Source organism: Pongo pygmaeus, chromosome 12 (genome assembly GCF_028885625.2).
Source record: "Pongo pygmaeus isolate AG05252 chromosome 12, NHGRI_mPonPyg2-v2.0_pri, whole genome shotgun sequence".
Taxonomy (NCBI): Eukaryota; Metazoa; Chordata; class Mammalia; order Primates; family Hominidae; genus Pongo; species Pongo pygmaeus.
Genome location: NC_072385.2, coordinates 111,692,760 through 111,714,268, shown reverse-complemented (window position 1 = coordinate 111,714,268; position 21,509 = coordinate 111,692,760). Strand labels below are relative to the sequence as shown.

At 35.3% G+C, this 21,509-nt stretch overlaps 1 long non-coding RNA gene across 4 annotated transcripts in view; it reads left to right on the top strand.

Moving 5' to 3' along the window:
- The window catches only part of LOC129030695 (uncharacterized), a 114,389-nt gene that overhangs the window by 32,548 nt on the left and 60,332 nt on the right, over positions 1 to 21,509 (top strand). For 3 of the 4 annotated variants that reach the window (XR_008500730.1, XR_008500729.1, XR_008500728.1), the window contains 2 exons: positions 12,720 to 12,806; positions 20,979 to 21,057. This is a non-coding gene — a long non-coding RNA (uncharacterized LOC129030695). Of the gene's footprint in view, positions 1 to 12,719; positions 12,807 to 16,156; positions 16,350 to 20,978; positions 21,058 to 21,509 lie in introns of those variants that run through there. The other variant, XR_008500731.1, reaches the window with a different exon arrangement.

Here is a 21,509-nt window from a genome sequence, read left to right as displayed (position 1 = left end):
CATGCACAAACATGTGCACTAATTCCAAAATGTCTTCATCACACCTCCCATCAACACACACACACACACACACACACAAGTATTCTACCTTTGCTCTTCTTAAATTTATTTTCACAATTCTGTGTTCCTTGAATTTCCATGCGAATATTAGGAACAGTTTGTCAGTTTTTGCAAAAAGAAGGTATTTGATATTTTGATGCAGTTTAAATTGAGTCTGCAGATTAATTTGGGGAGCATTGTTATTTGAACAATATTAAATCTTTTAATTAATGAGGATGGGCTTCCTTTTTTTTTTTCATTTAGTTATTAATTTCCTTTAATGACATTTTGTGCCTTTCAGTTTAACAGTTTTGGATTTCATTTAAAAATTAATTTCTAATTATTGTATTTATTTATTTTGAAACTGAGTTTCACTCTTGTCATCCAGGCTGGAGTGCTGTGGCACAATTTTGGCTCACTGCAACCTGTGCCTCCTGGGTTCAAGTGATTCTCCCCACTCAGCCTCCCTAGTGGCTGGGATTACAGTCACATGCCACCATGCCCAGCTAATTTTTGTATCTTTAGTAGAGATGGGGATTCACCATGTTGGCCAGTCTGGTCTCAATCTCCTGACCTCAAATGATCTCCCCACTTTGGTCTCCCTAAGTGCTGGGATTACAGGTGTGGGCCACCATGCCCGACCTATTGTATTTATTTTACTATTATAAAAGTTGCTATTTCAAATGGTATTGTTTTCTTAATTTCATTTTTGGCAGGTTTTTTGCTAGTGTATAGATATGAAATATATTTTTGTATCTTACAACCTCTCTAAACTTTTTAACCTCTAATAGACTTTTGTTGTTTTCTTTGGATTTTCTTTAAGTAAGTTCACAGTCTGCAAACAGAGAGAGTTTTGGTTCTTCTTTCCAAATATGGGTGTCATTATCTTGTTCTTTATTTCAAGGCAAAGCTTTCAATCTTTCACCATTAGCTACAAGGTTAGATATGAGATTCGTGTGGATGCCCTCGCTTAGCTTTAGACATTTTCCTTTTTTTTTCTAGCTTTTTGAGTGCTTTTATCATAAAAGGATAAGTTTTATCAATTTTTTTTCTGCATCTATTGGTCATTTTTTCCTTTATAAGTACAGTACATTTCATTGATAGTTTTTTATGTGTTAAACCTTCCATTCCTGGGATAAATTCTACTTGGCCAAAGTACAAAATCACTTTTATATATTCCTAAATTCAGCTTATTACTTTCTTGAGAATTTTGTGTATATATCATAAGAGATATTGGCCCATAGTTTTTTTCTTCTATTCTTGTGATGTCTTTGTCTAGTTTCAGTATTAGCATAATAATGGCTACATAAGATGAGTTGGAAAATGCCCCATAATTTTCCATTTTTTGAAAAATTTTGTTAAGGATTGATATTAATTGCTTTTTAAACATTGGATAGAATTCACAGATGATATCATCTGATTCTTGGTTTCCCTTTGTGGAAAGTGTTTGACTATTAATTCAATCTATTTTTATATAGGTCTATTCAGATTGTTTACTTCTTGGGTTGGTTGAGCAGTTTGTATCTTTCTAGAAATTTGTCCATTTTACATGGGTTATATATTTTGTTGACCCTTTTATCTGAATATTTGTCTTTGTTTCTATCAGCAATTTTTGTCTTATATAGTAACTATATTTTACTTACAATTGTGTACTGTGTGTTTTTCTATCCTTTTACATTCAGTCTTCCGTGTCTTTGAGTCTAAAGTGTGTTTTGTGTAAACCACATAATTAAATTATACTTTTAAAAATATCAATTCCGCCTACTTTGCTTTTTGGAGCATTTAATCCATTTTGATCTAATATAATTACTGATAAGGTATGATTTACAGATACTGTTTTGCTGTTTTTCTATATGTTTATCTTATACCTTGTTATCCTGTTTTTTCGTTATCACCTTCTTTCAAAGGTTTTTTTTTTTTTTTCCAGTGTAGTATTTTAATTTTGTTATTGCTTATCTTAGTATGTTATTTTCTTAGAAATAACCTAGGGATTAAAATAACATCTTTTATTATAACAATCTAGTTTAAGTTTATACCAAATTAATTCCAACAGTATACAAAAACTTTGCTCTTATATAACATCATTACTTAATTCCATTTTCCTTTTATCATCACACAATTTAAATCTTTGTCTTTTAATCTTAGAAACAAATTTTTTAAGTTATTGCTTTTTTCAGTCGCCTTTTAAATAAGATAGAAATACGCACACAGTGTTGCAAACAAAAAAGCACTTATACTTTCTTTAAATTTACAGATGTTGTTACCTGTTTGGTGCTATTCATTCATGTGCATGCAAGTTATTGTCTCATGTCTTTTTCTTTCAGCCTGAACATTCCCTTTATCATTTCTTTTGGGGAAGGTATGCTAACGAATAGTTCTTTGAGTTTTGATTTTCTGGGAATGTCTAAATTTTTCCTTCATTGTTGAATAGATTCGCTGAACATTAAATTCTTGGCTGACAATATTCTTTATTTTAGCACCTTGAATATGCCATCCCAGTGCCTGTCTCCAGGGTTTCTGTTGAGAAATAAGCTAGTAATCTTACTGAAAATGACCCATATATAATAGATTGCCTAACTCTTGCCGATTTGAAGATTTGAATTTGTCATCGTCTTTTTTTTTTTGGGAGGTGGGGGAGGGCAGGGGACAGAGTCTCACTCTGTCGCCCAGGCTGGAGTGCAGTGGCACGATCTCGGCTCACTGCAAGCTCCACCTCCTGGGTTCACGCCATTCTCCTGCCTCAGCCTCCCGAGTAGCTGGGACTACAGGCGCCCACCACTACGCCCAGCTAATTTTTTGTATTTTTAGTAGAGACGGGGTTTCATCGTGTTAGGATGATCTCGATCTCCTGACCTCGTGATCTGCCTGCCTCGGCCTCCCAAAGTGCTGGGATTACAGGCGTGAGCCACCGCGCCCGGCCTGTCCTTGTCTTTTGACATTATAGTACGATGTGTCTGCATGCTGATTACATTTTGTATTCTGCTTAGGGCTTTTTGTGCTTCTTGGATCTGTAGATTAATGTTTTTAAATTAATTCTATGGAGTTTTCAACCATTTCTTCAAATATCCTTTTGGATTTTTATTCTCCTCTACTTCTGGATCTGCCATTCTAAGTATGTTGGTATACTTGAAGGTGACTCATAGGATTCTGAGGCTGTGTTTATTTTTATTCACTTTTTTTCTTTCTCAAATGAGATACATCAATTAACATACATTCAAGATCATTCTTTTTTTATTCTGCCATCTCAAATCTGCTATTGAGCCACTCCAGTGAAATTTTTGTTTAAGGTTATTAGATAATTCTGCTCCAGAATTTTTATGTGGTTTTAAAAAAGATCAATTTTATTGCTTGATTGTTATCCTCTATTTGGTGAGACAATTTTCAAATTTTTTAAATTATATTTAAAAAAATAATTGATTTAAAATTTCTGTTAACTCTATGACATGGGTTTTCTCAGGGACAGTTTCTATTCACGATTTTTCTTCCTGTGCATGGGCCATACTTTCTTATTTCTTTTTATTTTTGTTATTTTATGTTGAAAATTGGGCATTTTAGCTTCCCGAGTAGCTGGGACTATAGGCAGGAGTATGGCATGAACCCGGGAGGCAGAGCTTGCAGTGAGCGGAGACCATGCCACTGCACTCCAGCCTGGGCGACACAGCAAGACTCTATCTCAAAAAAAAAAAAAAAAAAAAAAAAAAAAAGAAAAAAAAGACAATTCGGTGTTTTAAGTAATAAACTTTTGCAACTTTGCAAATTGGATCCCTCTCCTCACCAAGGCTTGTTATTGTTGCTGTTTATTGTTGTTGCTATTGTTAGTTTTGTTTAACCATAAAAAAGGAAATCTTACCATTTCAACAACACAGATGAAGCGGGAGGTCATTATGTCAGTGAAATAAAGACAAATAGTGTCTCACTTATTTATATGAAATCTAAAAAAGTTGAACAAAAACAGAGTAGACGTAGCAAAACCTTGTCTCTACTAAAAATACAAAAATTAGCTGGGCATGGTGGCGTGTGCCTGTAATCCCAGCTCCCCATTAGGCTGAGGCAGGAGAATCGCTGGAACCCAGGGGGCAGAGGCTGCAGTGAGCCAAGATCGTGCCACTGCACTCCAGCCTGTCCAAGACTCCATCTTAAAAAAAAAAAAAAGAAAAAAAAATTTTTTTTGTTTGTAGTTTTTGGTTTGTTTATTGAGTTTTCAAAACTAATTCTGTAAAATCACTAATCTTTATTATGTGTGACCAATTAAGTTTCTGCTCAGTTTAGTAGTCAAGAACAGACTGGACAAAGATTTTCATAAATACCTTGAACTTAAAGTCCTCTAGCTTTTGCTAGTGGGTTCTATTTGTGTACTGGACTGTGTTTTTATGCATTCAGAGTGTTTACAGCTCTGTCTTAGCATTTATTTCTGGTTTGTAGAGAATCTCAAGATCAGCCACAGCTGAGCAATTAGGGTCTTTTAAGTTTTTTTCTGGGTACACACATTCCTGCAGATGCAGGTGGTCTTCTGGATTCCCAGGAGCAGAACAAAGCTTCCTATGGACATTTCATATTCCAAAATTTTCATTAATTTGTTTTTTGTTTAGTTTTTAATTGTCCCATTTGTTTTAACTGCTTCAGGAAGCTGGGATGTTAAATAGTTGTTGATTAACTGCCCACAAGGAGCAAGTTTTGAATCAGGACAACGAAAGAAAATCCCTGTCAGTGTCAGTTTCCAGGAAACCACAGGGTGGGTTTGTTAAGTTCCACTGTTTGGGAATGGCACTCTTTGTTATCTCCAAACTTGTTCTCTTCCTTCAGTGGCTGCTTGTTTACCGATTTTTATTTTTTATTGTATTTTATTTATTTCTTGAGACAGAGTCCTGCTCCGGCACCCAGGCTGGAGTGCGGTGGTGCAATCTCGGCTCACTACAACCTCTGCCTCCCTGGTTCAAGCCATTCTCTTGCCTCAGCCTCTCGAGTAGTTGGAATTACAGGCACCTGCCACCGTGCCCAGCTAATTTTTTATTTTTAGTAGAGACGGGGTTTCACCATGTTGGCCAGGCTGGTCTTGAACTCCTGACTTCAGGCAATCCGCCCACCTCGGCCTCCCAAAGTGCTGGGATTACAGGTGTAAGCCACCACGCCCGGATGTCTACTGATTTTCAAGGCTACAGTGATTGTGTGGTTATTGACTTTCAAGGCTTCTACAGAATGGAAAGAGGGTGTGAGTATGTTAAAATGTTGGAACACCTCACTGTTCTTACAGAGATTTGGTCCCTTTTTAAAATAAACCATCCTTGGATTGCTGCGTGGCCTGTTAATTCTGAGTACTGAAAAAGTTGATTTTGACTTTTTGCCATTGTTCTTATTGTTTTTATGAAGGAGTTTTTGGAGGTCCTTTTCTCATTCCATTGCTGCCAATGGATAGTTATTTTGTATTTGAGGCTGTTGTGTATCTGTTAAAATTTTGTGGTTGCAATTAACAGAAATTCAACCTGGCTTAAGAAGTAAGACAATGTTTAAGAGGGATTTGGAGGATTTTACAGAGTAAAAAGGATAGCTGAAGCACCATATCTTGCAAAGACACAAATACTGATGGTTACACAATGTAACCAGAAGAAATTCTCACAAACACTAGTAAGGAGGGGACTGGCCTAGGGAAATTTTTCTGAAAGCTGCATTTCAATTGCACTTTCAAAATATTGAAAGAAAATATATACATCATCTAAATAAACGAAAACGAAAGGCTGATGGAGATTTGAAAGGATCCAAATACCCCAAACAATCCTCTGGAAGCCAACCACTATCCATGTAACAGGAACTAACTGAAATTTTTCCCAGCATTCTGTGTCTGGGTATACTGACTCCAACAATTTATAATCTTTTTTATCCTCAAAATAAGACTTAAAGTTCTAAAATAAAACATTCAATTTCCCTACTATGGAAATAAGAACACTGGGGACTAATAATTTAAGGTTGAGACACCAAAAGAAAAAATAATGGGTTTTGGGTGAGAAAGAACAGTACATATATCCACTATATGACATAAATGTAGATTTACAAAGATTCCCAAGTCTAAGTAAAAACAACATCTCAATTTAAACATTTTCACAATGATCAAATTCTACTCTTTCTTTTTTTTTTTTTTTTTTTGAGATGGAGTCTTGCTCTGTCGCCCAGGCTGGAGTGCAGTGGCACAATCTCGGCTCACTGCAAGCTCCTCTTTCTTTTATTTTATTCATCATTCACACGAAAGCTAAATTGATCTTTAACAGAAACTTCCATCACTCTAATCACACATTTAAAATAATTCCGTAACTTCCCATTTTATTAGGACAAAGTCCTACATCATCTAGCGTCTATCTTCTTCACCATCCTTGTCCTTTTCTCACCTCTCCTTCTTCCTAATAGCATGGCTCTTTGGTTGAACCCATCTTGTTCCCACATCAAGCTTTCACATCTGCTATTTTCTCTTTCTGGAATGTTCACCTACACCCTCTTTTCAGGAGTCATGTTCTCCTTCTCTTACTAATTTTATTAAGCTTAAATATTAATCCATTAAAGGACAATATTTGATTACTTATATTTGTTTCTTTTCTCTCTGGACCCCATATTTTTCTTTCATATATTACATCTGTAATTTATTTGTTATGTGTTTATTTCATATCTTATCCACCATGGAAACAGATCCATTCTGTTTTGTTCACGATTACATACGCATGTTTGTGGCATGCCAAGCACATATGGACCAAATATTGCTTAATGAGATAAATTAATCTACTTGTATACCCAAACCTACACAAACATGGAACATGCTTTTTATAGAATGTTTAGAATCAATAAGACTGTATACCTAAATATATTGACAGAATTTTGTTGAAAATGAAACAGATGAAAATAGTATTAACTAAAAGTAAATTTTTGTACTTTTTCTGTTTTATGTGTTGTGACTACTCAGAAATTTAAAAAACAACATTGACAGAATTGCATTCTGCGTTCGAATGAGATTTTCTTTCCTTGAAAGAAGCATCATTTCTGTATATTGTGCTTCCAGTGATGGTATAATTGTCTAATTGGTAATTCTTATTTTTGTTAATACCAAAGCAAATTTGCAAGACAAAAAGAATAGTCATATTATCTCATTTCATACTGGATTTCAGTCCAAAATTAGAAATTCTTCCAGCTCAGATTGAGGCTAGGATCCCACCATGATTATATCTTCTCTTTGTAATCCCTTCTATGTTTCTTCATTCACAGATATTCACAAATAAGTAGAAATCATTAAGCATTTGAGAAGAGAAAAAAAGATTTGAAAGAGAATGCCAACAATAAAGGAATTAAACAAATGACCCCTGAGGAAAACAGACAAATCAGTAAACAAAAGCAAATGCTTAAAAACATATTCATGAGGTATTGCTGGAGCCTAGGAGTTCTAGACTAGCTGGGGCATCGTAGTGAGACTCCATCGCTACAAAAGAAAAATTAGCCAGGCATGGTGGAGCACATCTGTAGTCCTAGCTCATCAGAAGCCTGAGGTGTGAGGACCACTTGAGCCCAGTAGGTCAAGGCTGCAATGAGCCATGACAGAGCCACTGCACTCCAGCCTGGGCAATAGGGCAAGACCTTGTCTCAAAAAAAACAAAAAACAAAAAACAAATACAAAAACCCACAAAAAACAAAACAATGTACTTGTGAACAGAACAAGAATGTTTTAAATGAAGCAATCTGAGAATAAAAAATGCTATATATGTGTACATATAAATGCATATAACATAATTATACAATGTGTTATATGTTAACTCTAAAATATATACTTGACAAATTGCTTACACTTTTAAGTAGATAATCTGAATTACAAAAAGGACACGAACAAAAATAAGAATATTTGCAAAAATGGAATTGAAATAAATCTCCATAATATAGAAAAATGAAAGGACAAAACAACAGAAAAAGATCGAAAAGCAAGCTTATTGAGAAGGTATTATACATACAGGTTCTTAGCCTAATCCTAGTTAAGAGTTCCAGGATGAAAAAGCAGAAACAGAAAGGAGGACAGAATCAAAGAAACAATGGATATGAGGGAAAATATTGCCAGATTTGAAATGTCTATGTTATTTGAAACAACTCCCTCAAACCTAGGCATTCATTTATGATTTTTCACAACCACAGGAAAAACAGAATATTATAACCATATCTTTTAAAAGGAAAACACTATACTTTATCCAGACTATTAGACTTCTTATCAGGAATGCTGGATCTACAGAATAATTACATCATCAAACACATTTTCATAGATTTCTATATCCAGTCAAACTTCCAATAGGCATATCATCTGGGAACAAATGTAAAATGAGTCTGGTCACATGAGTAGAAGAAAGCTTGGCAACTAAACCTGGTCCAGAAACAAGACAATCTATCAGTTACTGGCACTCAGTAGAGTCTTCTTTCAGCAGTAACTTTTAACAATATTAGGTTACATTTTCTTCATTCTATTTAGTTCTGTAATGAATTGGCATTGAAGTTTTAAATTGATATTAGTTTTAGAATATGTGGTTTTAGAATCAAACTATAGACACAATAAAAAACCCAATTATAGATATAGAGGAAAATGTAATGTCATAACTCTTGATGCAAAATAAAATGGCTAAGAAAATGGGAAAAAATTAATAAGAATATTAGTAAAAGAACATTAGGTGCCCCAATTTCACATCTTTCATACAGGAAGTGCAACAGATTCTGTCTAAAGTTGACAGAAGTTCTTATGTGTGCAGAAATAATGATTTAAACTTATTTTAATTAATGATGTCAACTAAACAACAAGTGAAGTGCTTATCAACACAAGTACTAACAACTGGGCAGTAAAATGGGGAAGAATAGGTGTTTAATGGTACAATACAATGCCTCCTATCAACACCAAGTACTAACAACTGGGCAGTAAAATTGGGAAGAATAGGTGTTTAATGGTACAATACAATGCCTCCTAATTTTCATTGTTATTTTTAAACTTCTCTCTACTGGTAATATATTATGAAACAGATCTGAGTTCACTTTTTAAAGACAAACAATATCCACATAAAATCAAAACAAAAAGCTGTTAACACTATTTGTCTATAGGGAGTTACATTGGTGTTAGGTAGGGGGAAGAGGCTTTTAGTTTTCATTTCTATTTTTGTTGGGCAGGTTATATTTTTACCCAGGTGTGTATGTTAGTTCTCTAATATAATTCCAGGTTAAAAAGATGATATTTTATAATTATGTATCCTGGGCTAATCTCTCAATATATTTATCATTATTGAACCTGAATGAATTGGCAGTGGTTCTAATAAACAAATTTGCTCTCATAGAATAAAAATTCAGCATTATAGAATATTAAAATGTTGTGAATATCAGGCTTAGGATCTTAGCCTTTCAAGATCCTAGGGGTAAGGTAGAATGAGACTACAAAATCTTAGGCTATGCACTCATAGTGTCAGTGACACCTAAAGGGAGCGCACATTTTCAACCAACTCTAATGAGACCTTTATGGAGAATGCTTGTTTCCATATTGCAGTGTCATCTTTCATTTCCATTCTTCTTCCAAATATGCCTTCAACTAATCCCAAGAAAACTAAAGCAACCATGGATTCATAAGTGAGGTTTTGATAATTATCTTCACCAAATCCTCCATCGCTTCCTTTTATGTGTCATAAAGTTGCCACATTCTGTATTTCCCTTTGCTACATCATCTTATGCAGCAAATAGAAGGCTATGTTAAATAAACCAACAGAGCAAAAACACAATCTGTATAAAAATTGAAAGGCATTTAGCCTTATAGAAGAAATAATCCAACTCTGGTACCTATATTGAGACAATAGAAAGAAGAACAATGTAAATCAAGACACTTCTATTTTTCATGGTTCCAAAATTTTCTACTTAAAACAGTAGACTTCAGTATAATTAATGTTAAGTCACTGTAGCATTTATACATGCAATACTTATCCTTTTATGCTAACAAAAAGTCATTCAAATATTTCTTGCGGATATAGTTTTTATATCTCAGCACCTTTAAATAGTGTATGCTGGGCTGATTTGAACAAGTTTCATACACCAAAGGACGTTCTCAGACTGAATCTGCTGCAAGGCCCCAGCCTTTCAAAAGGACCACTTCGTAGGAGATACTGTCATTGGATGGATAAGTGTGGAACTATCAGATACACTGATAGTTACACATGGGGATTCCAGTGTCATTTGGCCTGTTTCATTGATGCTGCTTGAACAACAAAAATAAAAGTGCATCTCATTGTCACCAAATTAGTGTGCATTGTTTCTTAAAATCATCTCCAGCCTGGCACCAGAGAAAAGGAGATTATAACCACTGCATACTCCTTGCTTAACTGCAAATTTGGAATAGAGTTAAATGTATTACATTTTACATTTTAAAATGTGACTTGTGTAAAAATAAAGGTTTTATAGACTTCAGGAAATGGGTACCTTGAGTGAGTGTTCAATACTATAACCTAGTTTATTCAACTTTGCCCACTTATGCAGTGTAAGTGGTTTAAAACACAATGCAGAAATACTACTGAGTTTAGTAAATGAAATTATCAATGTGATTTTGCTCCTTCTCAGTCAAGACTAACTCAAATCCCTTCTCATCTTTCATTTATTAATCATTCCTGCTCCATCAGATGCTCAGGACCTGAAATAATCTAGAGTCCATCCTATTAGTAAATCAAACCATCTAGCTAATATATCCAAAAGCATATTAATTTTATTATATACTTATAAATACTAAAAAGATCAGATGCCAAATCTTTGTTTTAGACATTGAGAAGATGAGACACAGAAATTAAAGAGGTGTGGAAAGGACTACATGGAACAGAAACAATTGGCCCAGAGATCTGAATAGGTTTCAAAATCAGCCTAGTCTAAAAGGGAGGTCTTGGGCTGAGGGACAATATATCTCTAGTCCAGTGGTCCAGAGCATACAGCAGGATGCCCTTTTGTCCATCACTCTTAGTTGGGATGACAGCCACCTCCAAATCTAGTTTGGAGTCTAGTGACATGGGGACATGGAATATGACATTAGTACCAGAATATTCTAGTCTCAAAGCCATGTTTCATAATGCTCATAAACATCTAAGACCACTAGAGCCTGGAATTATGATTATTACTTTCCAACTCTTTGTCCTCATATTACTTGATCCATCTTGTCGTGATTTTTCAAATGCTATGTTGTAATCAAGATCCTTTCATAATTTTATTTGAGAATACCGCCCTGGGAAAGAATAAGAGCAGTGGACACAGTCTGCTTTGGGAACAATACCAAGCATTGCAAGCCTAAGGACATAGTGAATACCTCTCAGTCTAGGGAGAAGCCTCAACTCATTACCCAACACCAACAGTACCCTACTTTTTAAACTATCAATCCTGAGAATGTATACCATGTCTGGAGTATCTTCTATGAGATAAATATGAACTCCACTCTTTAATGCTTCACAAATAATTGAGCTAATCCCCAAATAAAGTTAAACCATGTTGTCTTAGTATATGCTTCTGAACTGGTCAGAACTTGACCTGTAGACATTCTTGAAACTCCATATGAAAGTAAATCACAACAAAGCAAAATGATCATGCATGCTTAAGACCCTGAGTTTCCATCTGTTTTCTCTAAAATGACCCACACTGAGAAAATTGTTTAACATGCACAAGGTAAGCCCCATTTTATAAACCAGTAATGGAGAAACTGCAGTAACTAATTAGCTCCTACCAGTACAAGTCAAACTGTTATTAACAAAATCTGAAAGTTAAATAGAGGTTCATTACTTCCCTAGTCATTGGTGCCCCCTCCCTGGGGAGTGTTTAACTTGTAGCAATGGTTTTGGCTTTGCTTGATTAAATCTCATTATGAGAGAGGAATAAGCACTTGTGCCCAAGTCTGAAGGAACCCAGAGGTGTGCCAAGCCAACCATTAAGCTGTGCAGAAAAGTAGATGGTTAGAAATTGGCATGCAGAGACTTCTCTTCCAAATCAGTCTGAAGTATGGTGAGAAACATTGTTCCAAGGCTTTTGTTTTCCCCCCCGATGGGTTCCTTTGAGACCACACTGAAAAATGGCCCATCTCCATCTTTCTATTCAAGAAAAACATTGTTAAATAGGTTTGTGTTACTTCCCACTCTTCTAAGGACCTTTCAAGGGAATATAGGGTTTGCAATGTTGGACAGTTGGCAGTATGTAAAGAAGCAAGCAACAGAGTGTGTATAGTCAGTTTTCCAAAGAGAGCAAAGGCCAAGGCAGGTATGTAGCTTAATAATTATGGATTAGCCTTATAAGCAGGAACAACCCTGCAGAAGTTAACCCATCACTTGCCATTATCTCCCCTCCTGCTAATGGACTCTGTCATATTCAGCAGTGAAAGGTAAGGTATTAAAGGATAGAACTTCCATGTAGCTCCATTTCTATCCCCTCTCTACCTTGAACCAGAAGGAGTGTCAGTGCCCTTATAAAACATGAGATACCTATGAAGTTTGATCTCTGCCAATTGACTGAAAATAGGATTGTTAAACTGTGGTTCATAACATTTTATTTGCTGTTTTTTGATTTCAATATTTGACTTTGTAAATTAAAATTAATATATACTTTTCTGGAAAAACATCTTACAACGTTTAGAGTTGGTATCAAGAAAATTGCCTTTTTATTGTGTTTTTTTATTCCAGTAACTTGGGTGAGTCACATATGACTGCCGTGACCGTTTCCATCTGTGATCCTAACTATGAATATCCCTAACTATGGCATAAACAAAGGTAAGCACGTGTCTTTGTTGTAGGACTTTTCAGAATTTTAAATTATATGTTAAAATAAGGTTTTAAATACAATATTCCTAGAGAGTATTCAAAAAGAACAACACATAGCACTTCCCAAGGTGTATTTTTTAATCACAAGTCTGTTCTTCACCGTACATAGAAATTCTATGGGACGGTTTGAGAAATGTTTGACTAACCCAGAGTTTCCTAAACTTGGCACCATTGACATTTGAACCAGATAATTCTATGTTGTGAGCAGTGTTCTGTGCACTGTAGAATGCAGAGCCCCTGCCCACGGGATGTCCTCAGCATCCCCAGTCATAATAAAAAAATGTCTCCAGACACTTCCAAATGTCCCTCAGGGGCAAAATCATCTGGAAAAACTGATTTTCAGGGGTCTTTCTGGCTGGCATGTTCAGAAAAAAATGTTCTCCAAACCAGTAAGAGGTAGTATGGGGTAGTCATCGACACCACACTTTCCAAAATTAAAGCTTTGTGGTTCAAGCACAAAGTTTACTTGTGTTAAATACCAAGGAACTTAACACCCAGAATCTTTAGTTTCTGCATCTGTGAAATGGTAATAATAATACCACCTACCTAGTATAGATGTTATGGGGCTTAAAGGAAATAATGTTTGAAAAGTATACTAAATATTATATATATATATATGTGTGTGTGTGTATACTAAATACTCTAAATACTAGACAATGTCTAGTACACAGTAGAGAACTTGGAAAATACCAGCTCTCATTCTCTCTGGAATTTACTATCTATTAACCTTGATTTATTTAGTTGCTAATTATTTCTTAAAGTCAGTTGCTTTTTCAGAAGCAGTTTACAACCCAAACAATTTCCTTTTTCTTATTACTTCTCTCATTTATTTCCCTATCATACTTCATACATCCATTCATCAAATAACTATTTTTGAACCTTTTTTATTGCACTTCCATGCTAGGCTTCTAATAAGGGGTTTCTGATTCACTTGGAGGAACAGAAAACACCTCTGTCTAAAGTTGTTGGTCCTAGAGCTTACACTGTAGTCCTTCCAAAGAAATTCCTAGACAACAAGAGATTAAATGCAGGAAAACAAACTACTCTAGGTTTTTCAAGCACAGTGGAATTAATATAGAAATCATTGAAAAAGCTAGAGAGCTGACGTCAGGGGCTACTACTAAATTTGCTTTTCAAGGTGACACCTTCATGACACAGACTCGCTGGCAGGAACTATCTGCTTTTATACTACCACTGCTGTCGTTGCCACAGCTGTCTCAAACCCATGAAGCTGGTGACAAGCAAATGAATCTGCTTCAGACACTCATGTTTGCTAGTATGCTTGCTTGCTTGTTAGCTAGCATAGACAGAGAGATGGGTTTGTTGTTCTAATCTCATATGAGTACATTTAATTGGCAGAAACAATTAACATCCAGAATACTAGCTACAAAGCTGTCTAGAAAATATACAGTTGGTGCAAAAGTAATTGCGGTTTTTGTTGTTGCTTTTAACAACAAAAACCACAATTACTTTTGCATTAATGTAATATTTACCTTTCCAAACCTTCCCCCCAAAAAGAAAAGTGAAATTGTACATGTGAGTGCATTTAATTGGCAGAAACTAATTAATATCCAGAATACTGGCTACAAAATTTTCTAGAAAAATTATGTATTTTTTACCTTTCCAAACCTTCCAAAAAAGGAAACTGAAATAGAGGCTGATCCCAACATCCAGTTATCCCACATAGACAACCCTATAGAGACGTACCTCCATAATGTTCAACAGTGATAATAGAAAGATCCACTTGGTCCTCTCTACTGTAATGTAACAGTCCCTTGTATAAAGAAAAGTCACTTGTTCCCTCCCTTAAAGAGGAGACTCATCAATCACACTTTCTCTTCCTTTGTGTAGTTCATTCTTCATCTAGTCAAAATTCCACCCTGAGATTACTACAACGTAAAAATTAAATCATGAAGTTCAAAACCAACAGCATACTTTATATAAAAGAAAAGAGAAAGAATTTGTTTACTATAATAATATGGCCATAACAAAGAAGGAAAGAAATACGCATTTTCTTGTTTTTGCAACTGATCATGAGACCATGGCTGGTATTTATAATTTCCACCTTTCACAATATATGCCATGATTCCTTTACCTTGAGGCAGCACATCAGATTGATAACCGTTCTTTGCATCTTGGACAACTGAAGCTTCATTCCTGAAGAGTGTGAGCACTGGTATTGAAGTTTCCAATGTCCTCTAAGATACCTCATAGACGCTCTTGTCCAGATGTATTCACCTGTCTCCTACTGTAGAGCAGCAAACCTATTTTTCCTTAATAATCAGCATCATTCAGTCCAGTTAATTCAGTAACTGCCTTCCTGTTTACTGATCTGGATGAACTTGTTCTAATGAGATATCACAGCTACCATCTTTCTCTTCACTGGCATAAAATTCACCCAAGTGTAGTCATTGAAATTCTTGTTATTTGAACCTGATCATAACTTGCTTCTCCATGGCATGGCTGTGTGAGTTCCCAACACTGGGGTATTGAGGGCTCAGATGGATGAGGATAAAGTGGGTTTTCAGCAGTAGGATGTTCCAAGCCCCACAAAATCATTTCCTGTACCCTAGTGTACCTACTCCTGGTCAAGAGCCAGGACTTTTCAGCAATATAGATGCCAGTTGACTCCTGAGTTATCACTGACAAAATTATATCCTAAAGTCATAATTTTAACTACTAATATCTTCAAACAACATTTTCCATGTGGAATTGTTCAGACACGTTTATGTTTTTCTCTACTTTCCTGTTTACCTTTTTTCTAGTTATTCACTCATATATACTAGTAAATGATATTATTTTTATTAGCATTATTGTAACTATTTTAATTGCCATTTTAAAATACTTTACCTCATTTAATCATTTCAATAATTCTGAAGATAATTGGTGTACCTTACACATAAGGAAACTGATATAAAGGTCTACAACCTCAATCAGGAATAATAATGGAACCCACAACTCAGACTTTTTAACCCCTTAGACAGACACAAGAGCAGGAATGGAGTCTCTTCAGTTTTTCTCAAATCTTTCATAGCTTTTGATACAAATTCTCTATTTCTATGCAACAATATGTTTTCTTACCTTCATATGGATCACTGAAAAATGGAATTTATTCTTATATTTCTCCCTTTTTTCATTGTAAGGAGGTGATACCCTAATAGTTCTGTAGGGACCCAAAATCAGGATACTTAAAATTCTATTTCCTTGAAAATATGGAAAGAAATTATTGATTTTTATCTCAATTTATTTTATCAGTAACTAACAGAACTCATTTTAAATTCCATTTTTTCCTCTCTCAGAAATTCTACAAGTACTTTAAATGGAGCTGTCACTGTGTATCCAAGCAATGAAGCAATGATTGATTTCTGATTCACCTCTGATAAGGCTACTTTTGATCAATTATTGAACATCCCAGGAGTGCACAGAACTCTTGTATTGTATGTCCTGACAGCACAGTGTGATTTGGCCAATCCATTACTCTTAACACCTTTGATGTGTTCCTTGTCTGATTAACGGCTCAATATTTCTAGAGCTTATATTCCTAACAAATCTCACTCTGTGGCATATTGCTTGGCTTTCTGTGTTTCATGACCAATTTGCATACAGTTAAAGAAATGTTCCCCTAAATACCACTGATCAGCTGGAAAAGAGATATATCAAACAACTATAGCTATCCTAGAGGAAAAAGAGGGGTAAATCAGTTAAAATGTTAGTCTGGAAGCCAATAATTTATCACCTGAATGATGATTTCTTTGTATTTTTACTTTGCACTGAGACACATAAGACAATTTCACATGACACAATGACAAAATTGCATGCTCCCACACTGGATCCTTAACCTCTCTGAGACTGTGAGTTAGATATATTTTGCATTTGAGATTAACACTGAGAAACCTCCAAATTTAGGACTAAGGTATTCATAAAACTACAATTCTATTCAAGTGAGAAAATCTGTATTACTTAACAGAGACTGTCCTATTTAACAAAATCAGAGATGACTAACTCTCTTCATTAATTCTGACAGTTCATCATAGGGTTGCTTCTGTTGATAAGATCTCCTCCTCATAATTTTCATCTGCCATGAACCTATTTTAGGCTTTTATGAAAAAGCACACTGTAAATTTGTTTTGGTTTGAAAACCACTGTCAAGTTAAATAACTGTTTATATAGTGTTTATTTTTTCATTCATCCCTTCATTTGATCATTCAAGAAATTGATTAAATGCTCACTCTGATTAATACAGATGTATGCTGCTAGACACTTGAATGTTGACTTTGAATCATATTCTAATTCAAGATTAATCCTGATGTCAGCAGAGTGATTCTGCCCCCTTGCAATCCATTTGTCACATAGTAGCCAGAGTGATTTATTTTGCTTTTAAAAACACGTAAGTGGATCAAGTCGACTTCATCTTATGATACTTTTCCTTGTCAATTTTTTCCCTTTAAGCTGGCCCTGCCATTCCTAAAACACAAGATCTCTCTGATTTGCCTTAGAGCCTTTGGGCTTGCTATTTTCTTGTTCCTTATCTTCATTGCCTTGGTTTTTTGTAGGCCTCCTTTTTTTATTCTCAGGTAGGCCTACCCTAAGAAAAGTACCCTCTGATATTATCTATTGAAACTCCATAAGTAAATCTTCATAGCACTTACTGCAATAAGTAACTATTTTCTCTCTTCCTCCCTTTCTCTCTCCTATCTACTTATCTAACCATCCATCCATCTACTCGTCATTTCCTGTCTATCCCAATCATCCCCTCATGCTCTTGCTCATATGCAAGCACATATTAGATTTTAATTCCATGGCACAGGAAATTTGTTTACCTCAGGAAGAACAGAACAGGCTCATATTTCACCAGTTCAAAACACTTCCACATGGCACAACGAACATTTCTCCTATACACATTAGCTTTTTTGCATGGCCAAGTGACTTTCCTAGTGTCCCCTTCTCTCTTTTCCCTCCTTTCCCCATTGGCTCTCCCTTTTCCATCATCCTCCCTAGAAAGAGACAACAAAGGAAAGACCAAAACAAAAATATTTTTGATTTCTTAAGCAAAACTATTCGGTTCAGTTCTCCATAGAAGCTCTAACAAACATCATTCAAGACCTACTTTTTTATTGGAAAAGATTTAAACTTTGAAATTACAGTTTATGACTTCACAGAATGCAGTTCTCTTCCCAGTTTCTGCTTGTGGGTGCGAGAGATTCACACTTCTAGTTTTACTAGCAAGATTGACATATTTCTATTACAGGATTAGCCCCATATTTCTAATTGTTTTTGCTCATTGGATATGCAGGCTGTACTGAGTCTAGAGAATTTTAAAAATTACTTCCTAGTTGGCAAAGCAGCACTATGGTTCTTATTGCAAGTATGATAGCATTACATAAAATCAGCTTAAAAAAACATAATGTATCCGCAGACCAACTCAGACCACAAAGTGTTTTAGGGCATCAGCTTATTTAAACATCACAACAATTCCTTACAATTCCTTTAAAAATAAAAGAAAGATTGTTGTTCCTATTGACAGATGCACTGGGGAGATTAAAGGCTTTCCCAAGTAGCAAATTCACAGACAACATGAAAGGTCACTGCACAAGAAGGATGGAGGCAATGAGGCTGAGTGAGAGCAGCCACCCTGTGTCCAGCACAGCACCTCTCACGTGTGCTTTTCCCCATTCCTCTTCCTTGAGATTACTGGTGATAACTATGAATGTCCACATCTATAAAACCCAATCATCTGGGTAGAACTTGACATTCAATATTACCACCATATTTCCATCTCAGAAGGTGATGTACATACAATCCCATTTAGATATACTGATAACTGGATTCTTAATCCACTTAAAAAGGTGAAGGCTTTCAAACTGTTAGGTCTTCCTACAAGTTAGAATGTGGGGAATTTTCAAGTGCCGTGAAGATAGAGAGCAGAGAGGTAGGACTTGCCATGTTTGAACTTTCAGGCATCATTGGTAGAATCAGCTTTAACCCACCCTCTACCTCTAACAGTAACATGAGCTCTATGATTACATGTCTTCACTGAGCAACCAGCAATCACGGCCACATTCAGCTGGTCTCTGCCTCACCTTATGTGCCTAAGGTAGCAATAATACAACATGCACAAAGTCTGTATCTCTGACCCTGATTACTTATCTTTACTCTCACGGCCACAGAAATTCTCACATTTCTGACCAATCAGAAATCATCAGATTAACTAGAAGTTAAAATGGTTCCAGAATGAGTACTCAGGGAGAATCTTTGTTCCAAATGGTCTTAAATGTCTCCAACCAATGGGGCATCACAGCCATCCGATCAGTGGCCTTTGTTAACAAGCATGCCTTGAGCATGTCCACGTCTCCCTGTACAGACCAACTTGTTTCTAATCAGCGAGTATTGATCTTCTCTACAGATTTGTTTGTTAAACCGATATCTACAACAAACATCAGACATCAAAAATGATATCCACCATTTTGCTATATCATCTTAATTAAATGTCAAATTCAAGGAATGCCATTTTCGGCTGTAAATAAAAGGCCCCACAATAACGTATCATGGAAATTTTCTCCCCGTTACTCTCTCCTGTTTCCTGAAAATTGTTTATACCATTTTCTCTGACCTCTTTATTTTATTGTTTAGTTGCAAACCCTGCTCAAGCTAACATAGTTACTAGTTCATGTAAAGCACAGAGAAGCCCTTGACTCCGTTAAAATTGAAATTAAAAAAAAAAACCTTATATTAGTGTAGGTGGAACCACAGTATGTATCTCAATCACTGGAAAACATCTGCCTAAGAACAACTTAAAGTTCTGGAGAAATAGCATAAGCTCTATTTATGACTTTGAGCTCTATAATCAGTAATTATCTAAAGGGATCTCTCTAGACTAATATAATCTGAATCAATAGAGTAGAGAAATACTTTATTTCTTACATGATTCTCTGTGAAGGCTATGAAGCAAATGCTGCTTTCTCAATCCTCTGCAGTGCAGTGCCTGTTTTTCTTATGTGTTATAGTGTAAATATATAAAATTATAGTATAAGATAATTTGTTGTGGCTATTGAACCTATAGAATCTTCCAAGAAATCTCTGTTCGAGTGAACCAGAAAAATAGAAATTATACTTTCTCCTTTAAAATGGGATTGTGATATATTATATAAATGAAAATTTTAAAGACACAAAAATAATAATTGATGAAATGGTCAGATTCCTTATATTACATTGTAGGGTCTCTCATACTCTATCCTGGCTAGTGCTTAAATGTATGCCTGTGAGTGAAATCACTCCTCAGTATCTTTGCACAACTGCCCAGATGTAGAAGGTACTCTTATCACTATCTTTTCCTCCTAAATTGTTTCATTTTTTTTTCCAGACAAAGAGTACTTTGAGGATTATATCCACATATGTAGTACTCATTCTTAGTGCTTTCAAATACAATTAGGAAAGGAATAACTTCATTCTTTAAATTTTTCTTGCATTTTCCTTATTTGAATTGAATAGTCTACTCAATTTTTTGTTTAAGTGTTTTTTTTCAGGTAATTCAGACCAAACATCTTGAATTGTTATTTTTAATAAAAATGATTTAAGTAGTTAATCATTAGTAATATTTTTGTAATAGAATAAATCATAAATTGAGTTTTGTGTTGCTATGACTAACAAGTACAACTGTAGATATTTAAGCAGTTGGTAAGAAATGAGTTTACCAGAGTACCAGGCAAGGAAACTTCCAGAAAGCCATCTAGTTCTCATTAGAAGGCTTCAATCATTGCAAAGACCATTATGGTATATTCCTTTGTTCTCATTCAATGAAGAAAACACACACACAAAAAGAACACAAAGCAAGGGCTTTAAAGGTTGCTTTTTAAAGAAAGAAAGAATTAAAACAGTTTAGTCCTTCTTGAATTTGTAACTGCCAAATCACTAATGTAGGCAGGAAATACTATAGCACACAAACTGCTTCGCCTGATGTAGCATAAACTCACTATTAGGGGGAAATGATGCCAGAAATTTAATAAAATAGACACATGATCATGACTTTAATCTTACCAAGTAAGAATGTAAGAGTAATTTACTTTGAAAGTTTCTAACAGAGAAACCAAAGATACTGTAATTCCTTCCTGTTCCTCATCACAGGGCAACCCCTACTTCCACCCTCAGGCCATGGGGCTTGATGTGGGAACATGGAATCACTGGTGAAAGGCATCCAGAGGAGGTGAGTCACATGTCAGTTGTGGCCCTGGTACAACTATACTCAGCACGTCCTGCTCAAGCTTAGAGTCTCAGATTTATTAAAATTTAATTGATATAATTTAAAAATCAACTGTTATTTTAAGTCAAAGCAGTTTTATCTTTCCAGAGATTTAGATTACCTTTAAATAATATTTTGTTTTCCCATTTTCCTGCCTTAACCTATTGGCTACGATGTAGGACCCTTTTAAGTAAGTTAGTATAATGAAAAGACTATTGAGTACTATTCAGCCATAAAAATGAATGTGATCCAGTCATTTGCAACAACATGGATGGAACTAGAGATCATTATGTTAAGTGAAATAAGCCACAGAAAGACAAACATTGCATGTTCTCACTTATTTATGGGTTCTAGAAATCAAATCAGTTAAACTCATGGATGCAGAGAATAGAAGGATAATGACCAGAGGCTGGGAA